The sequence below is a fragment of the Wasmannia auropunctata genome, unplaced genomic scaffold, assembly GCF_000956235.1.
Source record: "Wasmannia auropunctata unplaced genomic scaffold, wasmannia.A_1.0 LD335990.1, whole genome shotgun sequence".
Classification (NCBI taxonomy): Eukaryota; Metazoa; Arthropoda; class Insecta; order Hymenoptera; family Formicidae; genus Wasmannia; species Wasmannia auropunctata.
Genome location: NW_012026900.1, coordinates 345,359 through 362,016, shown reverse-complemented (window position 1 = coordinate 362,016; position 16,658 = coordinate 345,359). Strand labels below are relative to the sequence as shown.

Sequence of the window (16,658 nt, the reverse complement as noted above, 5' to 3'; positions counted from 1 at the left end):
AATACTTTTGAATAAACGACCTTCGTCAACCTGATTTACCAGTTTTTAATTCCACGTGCCCGCACGCCCGTTTAGTTATTATTGAACCTCGACATTTTGGAATCATTCCAAGAGTCTATCGTAACAAAATTACACGATGATGTAGAGTCATCCACACACATTGCAGAGCGCGTATAAGTGTAACGGAGGTGAAATGCCGAAAGAGACAATAGAGTTCGAAAAGTGCTAGCTTTCTTCCGAGGATTGATTTCGCGAGACGTTCGCTACGGTCGAAGTGAAAATGTCTGCCGGAACTGATCGCGAAAGTTATGTATCTGCTCTCGATTGGCATAACTACAATTACTGCAACTAATTTTCTTCCAAGCTTTATTAACGCGAATGATCTGTGAAAGATACTAATAATATCTCGCTAGTATACGTCATAATTATATACGCAATAGAACAGAATTATATTAACGAAGAATTATATTAACAGAATTATATTAACAGAATTATGTATATTAAAAGATGAATCTAATTTACGAAAAAAAAAATTGCCTTTCAGTAAAGGCATAAGATTGACTGCTTCTTGGCAACCAAGAAAGTAGATCTCTTAATTTAGCCGAGCAAATTAAGTAAAATAAATAATGGATGATTCGAAGTCAATCGTTGAAGTCATGCTAGGGAAGATTTAAATCAAGCCTTACCGGGAAATACTTGGAAAAGATAAAATCTTTTGAAGGATGTAATGTAATTGAACATCGCGCGACACGTTATCCTAAGGATTGCGTGTTGCAGGATTAATTAATCCCACAGCATGAATGTTAACCGTGGTGAGACGCAATTTGCGTGCATGAATGCTTATACGTCCTGAGTAGAGTAGAGAATCGCATGCGACGTATATAGATATAAGGAACTTCAGCTGTAAACGCCAAGTAAAATAAAGATTATGTGGAAGAATCTAATATTTATGCCAAGACTACGCTCAAGTGCAGTGTTATCGTAATAACATAACGGTTAAATGAGCTTTATTATAAAATTAGAGGGTTGGTCAAACATCGTTCGTTATAAATTCACGATAAAAGTCTCGCGGGATCGCGCGCGCGCGCGCGAATATTCATCGACAAAAAATATGCTCGATGTCAACAGCAATATCCATCATAATTATTTTACAATTACCGCCGGGAGATATTTAATATCGCATTAATATTGCGTAACAAATGATTCTAATTTCAGTCTTTCAGTGGCGCTAAAAATGATTCGAATATAAGGACTATAATCTTTTCCGATAAGACGTTTATATACGTCACATCATATATATAATGGATATTTCCATAGACGGAAGCTTAATTGGGACAATTTATTTAATTAGTCCAATTAAACGTCGTAAAAGTTAGCTCCAGAGCTAGTTAGAGCCAAGGAATATAATGACACGACGTCGCTGCAATTATTTTATTAATCCGCATATATTTTATTAACTGAAGGTTTCGGCGCACAATTTGTGAAAGTATATATTTCGTTCGAACCGGTTACGACGCCTTGTTTTATTCGAGTAAACGCATGGAGGCAATCAGCCCCGTTGGTGCACCGAAGAAAGACGGTCAGATCAGAAAATGAAGTTTTGAGTGATAAAAGATAACAAGAAATAAGAAAGAAAGAGAGACAGATAGAGGCAGGCGAAGCAACGCGGACATAAAACGGATATAAAACAAGGAGGTGCGGTTGATCAAATAGTGGCTCACCAAGAAACGAAAAAAAAAGTCAACGGAAACAAGAATGTGTGGCAAGATACCACACTTTGCGCGAATATAATGAAAGAAAATAAATACTGGCGAAACGCGCATATGCGTATAAATGATACTCGTAGCCGCACTTGACCCAACAGGACAGGCGCGAACGCGCGTGATATTCGACCATGAAAAATAAAAGGGAGATCCGTCGGCGTGACGCATTTAGACATGTAACATCGCGGGAATGAAGAGAAAAACGACGCGGATCGTAAACAAGAAGCGTGTGCAAGGTGTACGCCTCGTTCCATTAATAACATTCGATCGGCGGACAAGATAAAGAAAATGCCGCAATGCGCGACATTGTATACCGGCGAGCAATGCGTCAAAAACGAAGCTCGATAAGCGCCATGATAAATATGCGCGCGGTGCCCCGGGACAATCGCCAGAGATCGATCTTCCGTCGAACTCCGGAATCGACAATCTTCCATAACAAAAGTTTAATTGGTATTTTCACAATTTCTGAATGTATCATGTCTTAAATAGCCCGGTGATTAAGCTCCAGGTTAAAAAAGTCAGCCAAGGAAGGCTTCGGTGGTAATAAATCAACGTAAAGTTGTTCAACAGTCTCTTTTTGCCCCTTCAGGCAAAAAGAGACCGTTGGAAAAATGCGTCGGTCAACGTAACTCGAGGAGGCGTAGGTACTCGCACCGATAAAACACTCGGCTCATACATGAGAATGAGAAGACGCGAACCAGTTTATATATACGGGCGTCATGCGAAATCAAGGAAAAAGAAACATGAGAGCGCACGCTCTTAGCAGCACGAGAATGGCGAAAGGAGAATGAAATTGGGCAACGCGTTTGATTCGCAAAATTGCGAAAATTTAGCATACAACATACAACAAGTGTACGTACACAGAATATTGATACGAAATAATATTATAAAATAATAAGAAATATAAATAATAGAAAATATATTATAAATAAGAGAAAACAATATTGTAAAAAATAATTGTCTTGTATGTTATCAATATTCGTATATCGGGCGCGATGCAACACGTATCATCCTTCGTTTATTTTTACCTCTGATCCCACTATAAATATAAAAATGCTAGTATTTTTAAAACTGCTTATTGCGTTTTACCATGTAATTTGACAATGACGACGAATAACGGAATAATTTTTCATAAAGCCGAAGGGCGCACTTGACTCGTTCGCCGCCCACATTGTATAGCGATTACGTACGGTAAAGAGGAAGAAGAAAGACAGAACGGCGAGGGAAGATGATCGGGGAGGAAGAAAGAGAACGGTGGGCGGGAGGATATTACGCTTTCACGATGGAACGCATGTAAGTGCACATTTTAATGTCAAGGAAGACGTGCGCACGCGCGCCCCGTTTTGCAACAATGCGAACGTGGGCTTCGCCGCGGTAAATACACAGTAGCGAATATACGTCTTACTCACTGCATCGCCACGCCGGAACGACCTAGAAAGAATTAACCCCTTATAACCGCGTCGTCCTCTATCCGCATCCCACTTTCATCGGGCTCTCGGCTGCAGTTCGGCGATCTCGTCCCATTGTCTTTATAACGCGCGTTCATTGTAACACGTTCTATTAATACGACGTTCGATATATAATTCTCTTAATAATTAATGCAACAGATTTGGAACGCGTCGGTTTCGATTTGGCTGATGCATATTAAAACGCGCCTTTTATTTCTGGCAAATCGAGTTCTCGGTCTCGAAGATATTATCTGTTTTTTTTTGTTGATAGACTTTCCGGTTAGTTTACATTTCAACAAGAATTTTAATGCACACCTTGAACGTCGTAGTAATTCTGCAGGAATTTAGAGGCACGATGCCCGATTTGGTTTTACAGCGGCCGCGCGCTATCTATACATAACTATCTAAATTTGCAAAATTCGAATACAATTAATGTATCCCAGGTTGTACGTATGAATTTTCATCAGGCTATACGCGCGCGTTTACTACAACCATCACCTTCACTCACTCAATCATATCGAATTCCGAAACTTGACCTTCGGCAAGCCGGATGTCGCCGTCCTGTACAAGCTGTTTGGAAGAGCGAATTATCGGAATAAAACGTAAACACAATTCAGGAAGGGGTGAGGGAGGGGGAGGGGGGAGAAACGATCAGAGACGACAGATCGCGAGTCGAGATTAATACTTGTGACTAGAACGAGTTTACGAATTACCGGAAATCTTGTTCAATTAATAATCCACGCGACACGATAAAATGTTATTAAAGGCGATACATCTCGATATATCGGTTCGGCCTTACTCAAACGTCTTCTTTCCGGAGTTCCACATGGGCTGCGTTCAGAAACTTCGCCTAGGTGCATCTAGATATCATGTTATCCTTGTTTAACATTCGGTGAATAACAAGGATAATATGATATACACCGTGAATTCCTGAACGCAGCCCATTACAATTTCGAGCAGATCCCTCTAATGTCAAATCGGATTCGACTCCGACAGGAATTTCACTTATCTCCGTGAAGCAGATTGTTGACATGTTTGCTCACTTTAACTTACAGTGGCGCGTATACTCGCGCGGCGGATTCAGAGACGATATGGGACGAAGGTATTCGCGAGGATAATAAAAGCGATGACATCCAGCCATGGGGAATCGACGCCGCACGCGGCACGTGTTGCAAATAGATCCGTTTCACAATCGCAGATCGCGGCTGATATTTTCGAGAAACATAACTTATTACGCCTACGTCAATATACAGCGTCGCGCGGCACGGCGCGGCGCGGCGCGTATATGAAACAAATGACCCGTTTGATCAAACGAACGTCGACGCACCATTGTTTGGCGTAATGTAATCGGCCGGTTCTGGAACATTTGCGCCGTGAGCATTGTCGCCTGCCGCGAGTCGGGTTTATTAAGCTTAATATGCGGGAGAAAGGTTACGCGCGCCGGCGCACGGCTGATCTATTAATAATGATGAATAACGGACGTTGGAATTATGAATAAGAGAATCGCGGGGAAGATGCTGCTGCGGCTACTGAATCTCGGCCGCGCGAGATGTGAAATGATATATGCAAAAGACGATACATAAAGACGCCCCAGATTCCCTGTGCTCTTCCCTCCTTCTCCAACTCAGAGAGCCGACCCGGATTTGAATATTAATAAAATTTCAATGCTCCGTTCATAATTAATTGTTTAATCCAAACAATCGAAACGAATTTAACGGAAGAACGGTATGTATAAATTGTTGTCAACGATTACTAGTGAAGTTAAAATCGTTGACCAGCTAATCGGATTTGACAGATCGATGCTTCACAATTCGCAAACCGAATCCAATCCGGGTCCGCATCACGGTGACACGAACTTTACGCGTCATGTCTAATCGTCACGTATCTAAATACAAAAACGTACATCCATGCATCCGATAATATTCGAGTGCGAAGTCCGTCTCGAAAGTTCGAAGTTCGATCGAGCGAATGGCACCGCGAGAATAAACGGCACGCCGCGGCCGCCGCGCCGCGTCCGCGTTGGTCAGCGCCGGGCGAGATTATCGCCGTTATAAAAACGCGAGAGTATCCCGCGCGTGGACGTGCACGCGGATGCGCGGAAAATTGACGGGCCGATAAAAACGACGTGTCGCGAACGTAACGTCGAATTACGCGAATTTACGGTGTAAGTGTAGGAATAAATACTGCCGTCGTCGTCGCGCGGAGATACGCCGGTCGTAAAGTTGTCCCGTCTGCGAAAATATTGGCGGACCCCTTGACCTTTGCGCGCGCGCGAAAACGACGATTGCGCGACAGGTCTCATGCGATTTCGGTGCGAAGTATTCGGAAGAGAGCGTCGCGTGTGTCGGTCGATTACCCTTGCGGGATTTCGTTTTACGGGTTGTCTCTTCCGGTCTCGTCGGCGAAATGCGGCGCGAGAGTCGTGGGTCGCTAAAGATTCCCCGGCTCGATAAAGACGCGAGGTATATATAGCGCGAAAAAAGTGGAAAGAAGTGGGACGTAAAGTTTAATATCCCAATAAACTCCTGGTTACTGTCGTATTGGCATATATTCAGGATCGCTTTAACCGATACGCAGGATGAAATTCATGAAGTTCTGTAAAACTAAAAGAGATACTCGCGGATACCGAGAAACGCAATTCATTCGCAGCAAAGAGCGACGTAGCGAAAAGAGAATTATGCTAAAATTGGCATTAATCAGCATAATGCAAGAAAAATGACAGTGTTGCAAGTTATTGCAGTGGTTGCGTTATTATGAGCTGCCTGTGAACGTGAATAAATTAAAATCGAGGAGAGATGAAAAAATAAAGTTGACGAAAGAAAAGTTCGTTCGATACCTATCGCGTCGCGATATCACGAGGAAAATACGGCTATTCGAAAAACAAACCGTATCGTATTTGCCGTTAAAAGCCATCTGCTGTATCGACTAAAGACCACTCCGACACAGAAAAGTTTTAGCGAACTCATATTTATGACCTGATGGGCGGGGCGCCGTAATTTAATCGGTTAACGTACACCGGAAACTCGAAAAAAAAAACTTTGCGGCAGCGGAGAATGGCGAAGTGTGAAAAAATCCGAAAGAAAGGAGGAAGTACTCCGGCGGGAGTGAAAGGCGGGATCGGGCCGTTTAAGTGATTACTATGAAGATTACCTATGCCTGGTCGACTGGCGAGCACGTCACGTTCCAAATAGACGACGCTCCATTGTGCTCGACGAAAAAAAAGGAAGGGAAAAATCGATATTGGAACGAGTCGCGCGAGGCAGGGCGTCGCATCGGGCGAGTAAGAAGAGGGCCCTGTCGGCGTAACCGAAAGGCGGAAATTGGGTGAAAGGTATCTTACGGGAGCGATAACAACACGGATTCGATGCGTGTCGTGCGCGATGTTACGCTCGCGAGCCGCGATATCTTCGACCGGAAATTCGGGTGAGAAGCAGGGTCAGGGAAACGTCAGGAATGCATCATATACTTCGCGATCCCGCGAGGAGATTCGCGAAGAAAGGAGGAAGTGGCCGCCGGGTGAGTGAAAGGATGCGGGATCAAAAAATTCAACGGAGAGATTATAACACGATCTCTCGACGCACGTGCACCGTCGTATCTCTATCTTCCTCTCCCTTTCTCTCTCTCTTTCCGTCGCGTACGTAACACACATCGGTATCTCGCTATCGCTCTTTAATAGGAATCATAATGCGGCGCGACCGGAATAAAGCCGGTTCTTCCCCGGAACGCACGTTTGCTCATCAAATACCGAGTCGCAACAAATACCCGTGAACGCGACAATACAATAATACGATACGTGGCGCTTTGCGGCATACATTTGCCGTACGTTCAACATTTCAATATTTAACGGATAAACGCACTTTGTTTGCATGATTCGAGATAGAATGCATATACATACTTAAGTGAAGATATTTTAATACTGCGTGTTGTCCATCGAGAACCAATTTATTTATTTGCGCATTAGCAACAAGCAACGTGATGAAATCGCGTTACTATCGAACTTGAGAGAGAGAGAGAGAGAGAGAGAGAGAGAGAGAGAGAGAGGGAGAGGAAGAGACAGATTTGTGCTTCCTCGAGAGAATAAAAATTTCCTAGATCTCATTTCGATGATACGCCGATGACGTAATCGTAGAGATTGCTCGTAGAGACTGTCTAATTTAGATATAATAATCATAACAGGTATGTATATATATTGAAAATAAATTCCTTCTTTTTAACGCAACTACCATTAAAAAAAAAATCTATTCGTTAAAATATTTTCCGATAGTGGCATTATCTCACTAGAATATACAAAATAGTTTGCGATGGATTAGTAATTAATTCAGACGTAGATTTATGAGATGTAAGAATTTCCGCCTACGTGTAAAATAAATTTTCTATGCAAGACAGTCTACGAATATTGTTTTTCAGCCTCCCGTCGAGTGCAATCAGTTGTTAAACTGTTCCAATATTAATTCGCGATCGTCGTATGCAAACAAGTAATTAAGACAAACAAGTTTACGCGACGCTGCGCGCGTTCCCGGGACGCCGCTGAGCGCAGCTGCTCCATGCAAACTCCGAAACTCCGTAGGTGTCGCGCGCTCGCGCAAACAGACAAACGCATGTCACTTGAGCTAAACGAGCGCTTTGTTCTTGCGCGAGCAAGAAACAACCTGTTGGCTAACGTAATCAACAACGACGCGGGCGTGCGCGCGCGCGCGTTTATTTGCACACGCGTCGCATCGCGCCGCCGCGTGCATTATTAGGGTCTTGGCAAATCTCTGCTTAAGATTCCATTGACACCTCCCTCAAACTGGCTGACATAAATCGACGGATTATCTATCTTCGTGCGAACAATGTTAAAATGATTAAGTAGAGAAGCGGGGTAGGGGGAGGAGGGAGGGGGCAACGCCAGACGCGGGGGCGACACCAGACGGCGCGGGGGCCGTTCGAACCGCGCGCGTTCCGAAATGCGTCTGGCGCAATCGTTTCTCTCGCGCGAATTATTCCACTCGTGCCGTTCGCAGCTGGCATTCGCGAAAAGAGGAAAAAAGAGGAGAGAAAAAAAGGGAAAAATGCCTTGACCCGTCGCGAGTGGGTCTATCTATAGCTCGACGTCTCCGACGCCGCGATTGGTGATGTCACTGCTTAGAAATTCGGATAGTATTTCGGGTATATTCCGGTATTTTGGAGACTATCTCGTGTATAGCGACATACCGAGTCAATCGATTTCGAGTTCGAAAATGTCTCCCCGTTCGATCGCTTTCGTGACCTGTTATATATATATATATATATATATATACATCGTTTGTTACGTTTATATCTTCTCTTTTTTCATTCTCCAACGCGAAGAAAAAGAGAAAAGATGAACCGAGAGCAAGAAATTCATTTTAAAAAAACAAACCTGTAGCCGTTCGCCGCGATCGAAAGGTGAAATGAGAAATGACCTCGTCGATTTTACGAGCTAAAAAAATGTCTTCCGCGCTAACGAATAGTCTCAACCGGTTCTCTTCCTCTTTTTCACTCTCTCTCTCTCTTTCTCTCTCTTTCTTTTTCTCGAGAAGCGCACTGCAAGCGGAAATGCAGTACAATGTAATTTAATCCGTGCTAATGCTAAGATCGCGAGATGGAGCTTGTTTACCAGCTTGTCATTAGTCATTTTATTCAGACAATTAATTGTTAAGTCACGGAACTTCCCGCGCAAATACAAGAGAATGGAGCGTTTATAAATTTCTCAGAAAGTATTTTTCGCGTTATCCCGCCCCGCAGATTCGAATGTCGCGATCCACGGAGCTTTGATAAAACTCCGCTGAAGCTCTGTATTATACATGCCGTAAACGGATATTTCGCAGAAACGCTTATACTACATTTTTATTCTTTTTTTTTTTTACATATGTATCGACGTGTGTTTTCATTTGGCGTGAAAATAAATCGGATAATTCGATGGACGCCTCCGATCCGTTTTGCGTAATCCCGATATCCACCCCGCCTTTCCCTTTTCAGCGTCGCGACGTAATAATTATTTCACCATATTGCCGAGAGTGCTCGTTAAAGACACGGTAAACAAGTCGACAGCGGCTTTTAATACACCGCTCGCGCGCGATCGCACGTAACGGATGAATTAACGTATACGTACATTAAGGCATTTGCGCCAGCGATCCGCGATGGATACGTTGTGTGCGCGTGTACGTATGTGTGCGCGCGGGCATGTGTTATTTTGTGCGTGTGTGTGTGTGTCTCGATTTGTTGCAAGTAAGATATCCTGACCTTGACTACTAATCTATTCCCGCAAAACAGTCGATTCCTCAGAGTATCACGTGTACACAATGACATAATTGCCGCGGCACTTGTAATTCAATTTCCTCACCATACACATTGTATAGCCGTTGAAAACGAATCGAGTCGCGAATTAAAAGCGTATCTCCGGAGAGTTTCAGTAATCGAGTCTGCTCATTAATTATTAACGCTGTATTCTCAAGATTTAGCGTGACGAACTTTATAAACAGTGAATGTTTATGTACGAACTGTATTCCAAATATATTTCGGAGAGCCAAGTGTTACGAAAACATAAGAATTGTGCCTTGCACTGTTACTTTCACACGAATTTAAATATTATATCGCGATACGTCCCAAATTAAGAAATAAATTATACATTTGTATCGTTTTACGAAAATTCGATTTACATATTAAAACGCGCATTGTTACGTTTCTTGCTTTTCAAGGGTTAATCAGTTCCGCGTTTGAGAAACGTAGTAGTCATAAAGTGATTTAAATTGCAGAGTGAAAGTGGACTGCGCAAAATGAACCACTATCCTATAATTACGAACGGAGGAACGAGGAAGAACCGCGAGTGTTGTTTTCGCACACAATGTCTCGAGTAGACGCACCGGCGAATGATCGATAGCCATCGGCGGGACGGCCATTGAATCCACTTCCGCCGCTTAGATAAAGTCAAGTAAATATAATCTTCTCCGCAAAAAAAAGCTGCCTAATCATAAATACAATTTGTAATTAACGCGCAGTCACCAAATGAAACTGTCACTGACTTCGGAGCTAATTTATTAACGATCCCGCCGATATTTCGATTACAGTTTCGGCACTTCTCGTTATCCATAAAACTCGTATCAAACCACCTATTGGAGATTGAGGATTGCGAATTCGAGATTAGAATTTGACGGAGCAGATAATTTTAATCCGTTTCGTTCTAAATTGATTGAACTCCTAATCTCCAATTCGCAATTCCCAATGCCGTAGTCCGATATGGGCTTAGTGCATTCGCCGTTAGAAATTAGCGGCACTCGATTTAAATGCTGATCACCAGGCGAGACTCAAGAGTGAGGTAGGGAAGGGAAGGGGAAGGAATGAAAGCGAGCACACGACAATTGATTGATATTTAATTGGTATCACCGTATTTGCGACCGTCGCGGTCGAAGTTCCTCGACCGATCGCATTTCACCCGGCGCGTCTACCCCCTCGCGCATGTTTTCTCGCGTCCGCGGGGGGTGCATCGACACCCAGCGGAGTTCCCGGCGCGCAAAAAGTTCCGTCTGGATGTACTCTCGAGCGAGAGGAGGCAGGCGAGGACTTCGCGAAAGGTCGCGCGCGTGCGCGCGCGGACCGCGACGTTCTAGAAAGAGCGCGATCGTTCGTCGCGCGCGGGACGCGAATGTGTATATAGCGCACGGATGTGTTGCGAGCGGCGGGTTTTTCGAGCTCCGAAGGAACGAACTCGAGGAGAGAGCAGAGTGACTCCGAAGTCCCTCGAGATCGCCTCGGAGCGACTTCTCCAAGTTTCCTTCGCTAAATGTCAGTTCACAGGAACGCGATTACGTCTTAATTCAAAATCAAAACGGAGCACCGTGAAGAAGTTCGGAGCATTTCGAGGTGTAAAACTGATAGAACCGACCGGCTATCGAGAGGGCGCCGATAATCGGTCCTCCTTGCACCCCGAATCTTCCTGTCCCCGTCACGGAGTCCGCGGGAATCGAGCACGAAGGGCTAACATATGGCGAACGAGATTAATGACAGTTCGATACTTACGAGTATGTACAAGCCTCCTTCTCCTTGTCGTTCGTCGGGACACTAGGTCACGGCACGTTTCACTGATCTTTCGTGAGGTCGGAGTGTGTTGTCATATACAAGTATGCAGAGAAATCAACATCCGGTTGTCCCGAGAGTTTTCGCTTCTTATATATATATATATATATCGACGCCTCTCAATTGCGTTATTAATCGCCGTTCAGAGGACCGCGCACTTGAGTGTGCCCGCCTTCTCTTCTCGTTACCTCGACGATGCTGGGGTGTACCTACGACGGACAGGTACTCGCCGAGATGGTAGAATAGCCGAGAAGTCCGCGTACCGCCGCGGCTGTTTCCTCGAACCGGTCGAGCTCAGTTGCAGCCACCAGGAGTCGAATCTCGCGCGCGCGTCGTAACGTATAACGAGAACACCGTCGGGAGAACTTGGCGCCTTTCGCGGTTCCGCGTCCCGTAACGAGAGATCGTGCGCCCTGTATGCGGTGTCTCTCTCGCCGCCCGTCGCCGTCGACGGGCAGGCCGGTCTCTCCGCTTCTCGAAGCCCGTGAACGAGAGCTCTCGTAGCCGGGCTCTCTGTTCCGTCCCCCCTTGACTAATGATCGTCCCGTCGTCGGTTCACGAGCCCGCCGCTCCGATTCTCGCGCGCGCGTTCTCTCGCCGGTGGCACCGGGGAAAAACGGGTGTACGTTTTTACACGGCCGTGGGCAAGGTGCGCGCAAAAGGGAAAACCGCGTACCGTGTGCCGACCAGAGCGAAGAAGGTTTTTAGTTTAACACGTCTGTACGACACCACCAGTCGCCGCGGCGAACCAACTGACACTGACAAGCGACGCGTACGACTCGAGCGCGCACGCACTCCGGCGTCACCCCCTACCATCCCGACGACGAGTTCCTCCCACCTCTCTGCTCCCGCTCGCGGCCCCCCTCTTCACCCTCTCCCCCTTCGCCAACCCTACGCCACGACGAACTCCTCGGTCGGCCGCGGAACGCGGCACCGCGGTGCGGCGCGGTGTCCTCGTCGCCGTCTCCGCGACGCGGGCTGACGCCGCGCCGCGCCGCGCCGCACCGCGTCGCGCGCCCACACACGCTCGCGAGTCGCAACGCGAGCGCGACCCAAGATCCGATCTCCGTTTATCATACGACGCGGACCGCGCAGCGAGAACGTCGCGGAAACGCGAGCGCGGGACGCGAATCAGCGAAACGACGAGTCCTCTAGCTAGCGTGAGCTGGAGCTTTGTAACGTTTGAAACAAACTCTCGGCTTTGCGTTTCATTGTCCTATAACCGCCGCGCGCTTTTTTTCATTATTCCCTCGATTTTCCTCTCTCGAGCGCGTCACGCAGCGCGTAACGCGAATTCGCGCGAGACTCGCGGATTTTCTTTCTCTCTCTCTCTCTCCTGTGCGTGCGCGCGCGCGCGCGCGCACAGAGCGGACTCTTCGCCGCTCGTGGGATCGCGGATGGTGCCCGAAAGAGAGAGTAGGCCACGACGCGCGCGAGCAGTGGCGTGTTGCGCGATCGATCGGTGCGCTGAGACTTCCGCGATTTTCCGGTGTATCGCTGAACGCTTAAAGTCGTCTCTTTATTTTTCTGAATTCTGAAATATTTTGCGAGCTGTCATAATCTTAAACGACTTGACGATGACTTAAAAAGCGTTTTGAGTTTCTTAATGCCTACGTCTTATGTTTCAAGAATTACGAATTGCGAAACTACGTCTTTTGACGAAATGCACTTGTAAAGAATTAGACAGCTCGGCTACACTCGCGGCACGGTACATTACGTATGCGAAATTCTTTCTACATGAAAATTTCGCGTCGCTAAAAAGTTGCAGGAATGATTCGCGTATATGTTTATATTGAGAGAAATCTTGGGCTGATATGACGCATTTTTAAATTTGCGGATATCGTGAAACCCGAAGAGACAGTATAAATGAACAAATTCTATTATATTTAGTTGACGATCGTAATTCTTGAAAAATAGGGTGTAGGCATTAAAAATTTTGAAATGTGTTTTAACTCAACAGACATGCAGAATTCCAGAAAATAACAAATAATCATTTCAAGGCGATTTCAATGCAAACGATAAATTGATATTTTTTAAATCCATGTTTTTTTAAAATTGTACTCGCTGTGTAACGATGTAACCTTAACTAAAAATATTAGTCACCTTATTAACGATCTATTATTTAACCATTTAGCTACAAATTTATTTATATCATTTTTTTAATAAAAAATTTATTTATAAAATTTGCTATGAAGTATCCTTTGTTTCAAAAGCCCTTTAAACTAACGGTATAACACTGGCAATGGAAAACAATACAGGTGAAAGAATTTCAGATAAATGAAAAACATACAAAAGTGGCTAATATTTTTGACCAAGGCCGTATACGGCTCAAATTTGGTCTATCGAAATTATATATATTACAAATGAAGATACTCAAGAAAAACGACGAATCCTAGACTTTCGAATGCCTAAATTTTTCGACTTTCGTAAATGGAAATCAAACGCTGCTACAACGTATGCTACATTACAATAATTCTGAGAGGCGAGGCGAGCGTTTTATGCACGCTGCGAGAGACAATGTTGCGACGTTCCTCAATCCCCGGGTCTTACGTAATAACCGGATCAATTACTTCTGCCTATAAGTAGGACAACTTCGAGTCGTTACGCGACCTTGTTTGCGCTCTTTATCTTCGAAATTATTGCAATTCTCAAATAGCGCTTCGTCCTTTCCACTCGGAGCTTTATGTGTCCACATTCCACCGCGCGCGCGGAAGGTTGCGCGCGCGTTCGACGTTTCTATAGCAGCTTTTCTAGAAACGACACTGGAACTATAGGCATCGATGTCAGATAAGAGCTTATAGCCATCTGTGCTTCTCGTAACCTATAGGCTAAATACGTCCTTCCGCGGCGCACCGAGAGTTACACCGGCCTACTTTACGCTACACATACTGCGTTTTCCGGATTCTCCCTCGGACTGTCTTTCCATGCGGTTCTTCAAACATCGACGACTTCACCTAAGCGGAAGCCATAGAATCCGTGGGATAGTCTGTAGTTAACGTCGAAGCGCTTGATAGCGATCAATTTGATGTAATTAGTATTGAATCGATATTTCAACGTGTCTTTTTGTACAATAGAAGAAATGGGTTAATATTTTTTTACACCGCGGAGGTATAAAAACGCGAGATATGCAGACGTAGTCATCAAACGAGATTAGACATTAGATTTAGATTAGATATTATTTCTTTTTTTTTAAGATATAAAGGCAAAAATTCTCAAGTGCAAAGTACAGAAAAACATCGTGCATCGTAATTCCTTTGTAATACTGCACATGACTGCTATCTCCGTTTCTTTACATGGAGCATATTAAAGTTGATACTCTAAAGATTGTTTTCAATTTTATATTCGGTACGAAATTATGTATATAAAGTGTAAAAAGATATCATAAATTCGGATAAAATTGGATGGACAAGAAATCCCCCCGTTTTTCTATATAGTATATCGTACGAAAAGTTCGCAATGAGTTTAACATAGTAAGGCAATGAGTGGTATGAATAAAACGTATATTGAACTTAGAAGTACATACTTTGTGTATTTACTTTCGTATTAAACTCTACTTGTGGAAGTTTGATATTAAAATTACGTCATTAAACGCGCAGCACGAACGCCGAGGAATTTATATTTATACAACGGGAGTATATACTTCTGTATCTTAGATCCTACGTAGGATCGCCCTTCCACCCGTAGAAATTCTCAATGCAAAAGCACAATGGAAGTCGAGATGTTTGAAGCAGATTAAAATCTGCAGAATGTAATCCCACTTTTTCTTTCATTAGCACATGTTTTTCTTTTTTTTTTAACACGCTTTCTTGTTTTACATAACAGAACATATCTATTGTAAGTGCACTAAAAATATATCTTGAGGACGTCTTCTAAAATGTTAAAGTAATATTATCGCTCATGATCTCACGCGCGCTCCATTATCTTACTTTACGAGATAAAATTCTGGATTTCCCGAAGCTTGTGTATCCATTTTTACTCATATGCTATTCATACCGAGGCAGAGGTAATTCTTCCGTGCATTGTCGAGGCTAATAAGTGCGAATGGATATTTATGATCGAGGAAAGGACGCAGGAAAGGAACTGCGTCGTTCAGAAGGACGACGCGAGTGGAACATCGAACGACGCGGATCTGCCGATATGAATTGTAGAGCAGCTATATCGACACAACATGACGTGTATGTATAGGAGAACAATGCGTGCGAACGACGTCAAATTTAAGTCTACAAGTCGGACTAAGCTATGCCTCATTAATATATTTTAGAATTGGAATGATTTAAAAGCGGCCAGAGAGACCCCAGTCGTCGCGGCCGGCCGAGCGTCGTGTGTTCCGAGCGGCTCTGTGTCCGCGGAAAAGAAAAACTCTTCCAGACAATTCCAAAGACAATTTTAGGTCAAACAGTTATTGCAGGTTATTGACTCGACATCAGATCGTTACTTTCACGTCATAGTGTTGGTCGTGCTTTTAAATCGAAGCGGCAGTTAATCTATTCTCGGACGCGCTATACCGCCGATGTAACAATCCTGCCATTCATCGTTAGGCAAAGAATGTAAGGAAGCGATGATAAATTTTTTAGATGCCCACAAGTCGATGGTGGTGCAGCGGTGCGACTTCTCGTATGAAAGAGGGATTTGTAAAAAAAAAAAAGATATTCCCATCCGGGGATTCCCATTAAATGTTCGCGATCGTTGAAGTTTAAGTATAGCATTTAAATATAGCTGTGCGCGCGAATTATATCCAACTTTTGCAGATAGTTTTACTTGAAAAGTTTATCCAGATTTTTAGCTCTCGATGAGCTCGCAATGATTTGAAGATATTTCAATTCCTCTACATGCGACTGCATGATGTTTCAAAGCAAAATTTAAGATTTCGGTTTTTTTCCATAGGCATAAAGTGGGCAGAATCTTACATTTTATTTGTTTTACCTAAAGTTTATTTTGCAAAATTTTGTAGATTTTTTGTTGCTTTTATTATTCTAAAATAATTTACGGTACATTGATTTCTCTAGTTGTGAAATAATCTATAAATATAGCTATGGAAAGAATAAAAATAGATGAAATTAATTTCGCTGGATTAATTCGCAATATCCAACAGATCTAACAGAGATAATGTTGTGAAATACAAAGCTACCGTAAAATTGTTCTCTTACCCCCGTTCGAGTTAAGGGGTAACACCACTGTAACGGCCCAAAAAATTGCACTTTTTCGACATTTTTTTTTTAATGGAAGGAAATGAAATAAAGTATTAATACTCCGTGAAGTTAATAAGCATATATTGAAGTACTTGTAAAAATTTTTTCATAAAATAATATTACAAAATGGCGGAATGGCAGCCATATTCCCGATGCTCCTTTAAAAGATCGGAAGAGCACACGTC

At 43.9% G+C, this 16,658-nt stretch overlaps 1 protein-coding gene across 2 annotated transcripts in view; it reads right to left on the bottom strand.

Annotated features, from left to right (window-relative positions):
- Positions 1-16,658, bottom strand: part of LOC105453958 (protein FAM46C) — a 111,454-nt gene that overhangs the window by 39,019 nt on the left and 55,777 nt on the right. The window contains exon 1 of one of the 2 annotated variants that reach the window (XM_011696260.1): positions 11,228-12,038. The exons of the other annotated variant lie outside the window; for it this stretch is intronic. The gene's annotated coding sequence lies outside the window, so the exon portion shown is untranslated. Of the gene's footprint in view, positions 1-11,227; positions 12,039-16,658 lie in introns of those variants that run through there. 2 annotated transcript variants of the gene reach the window in all.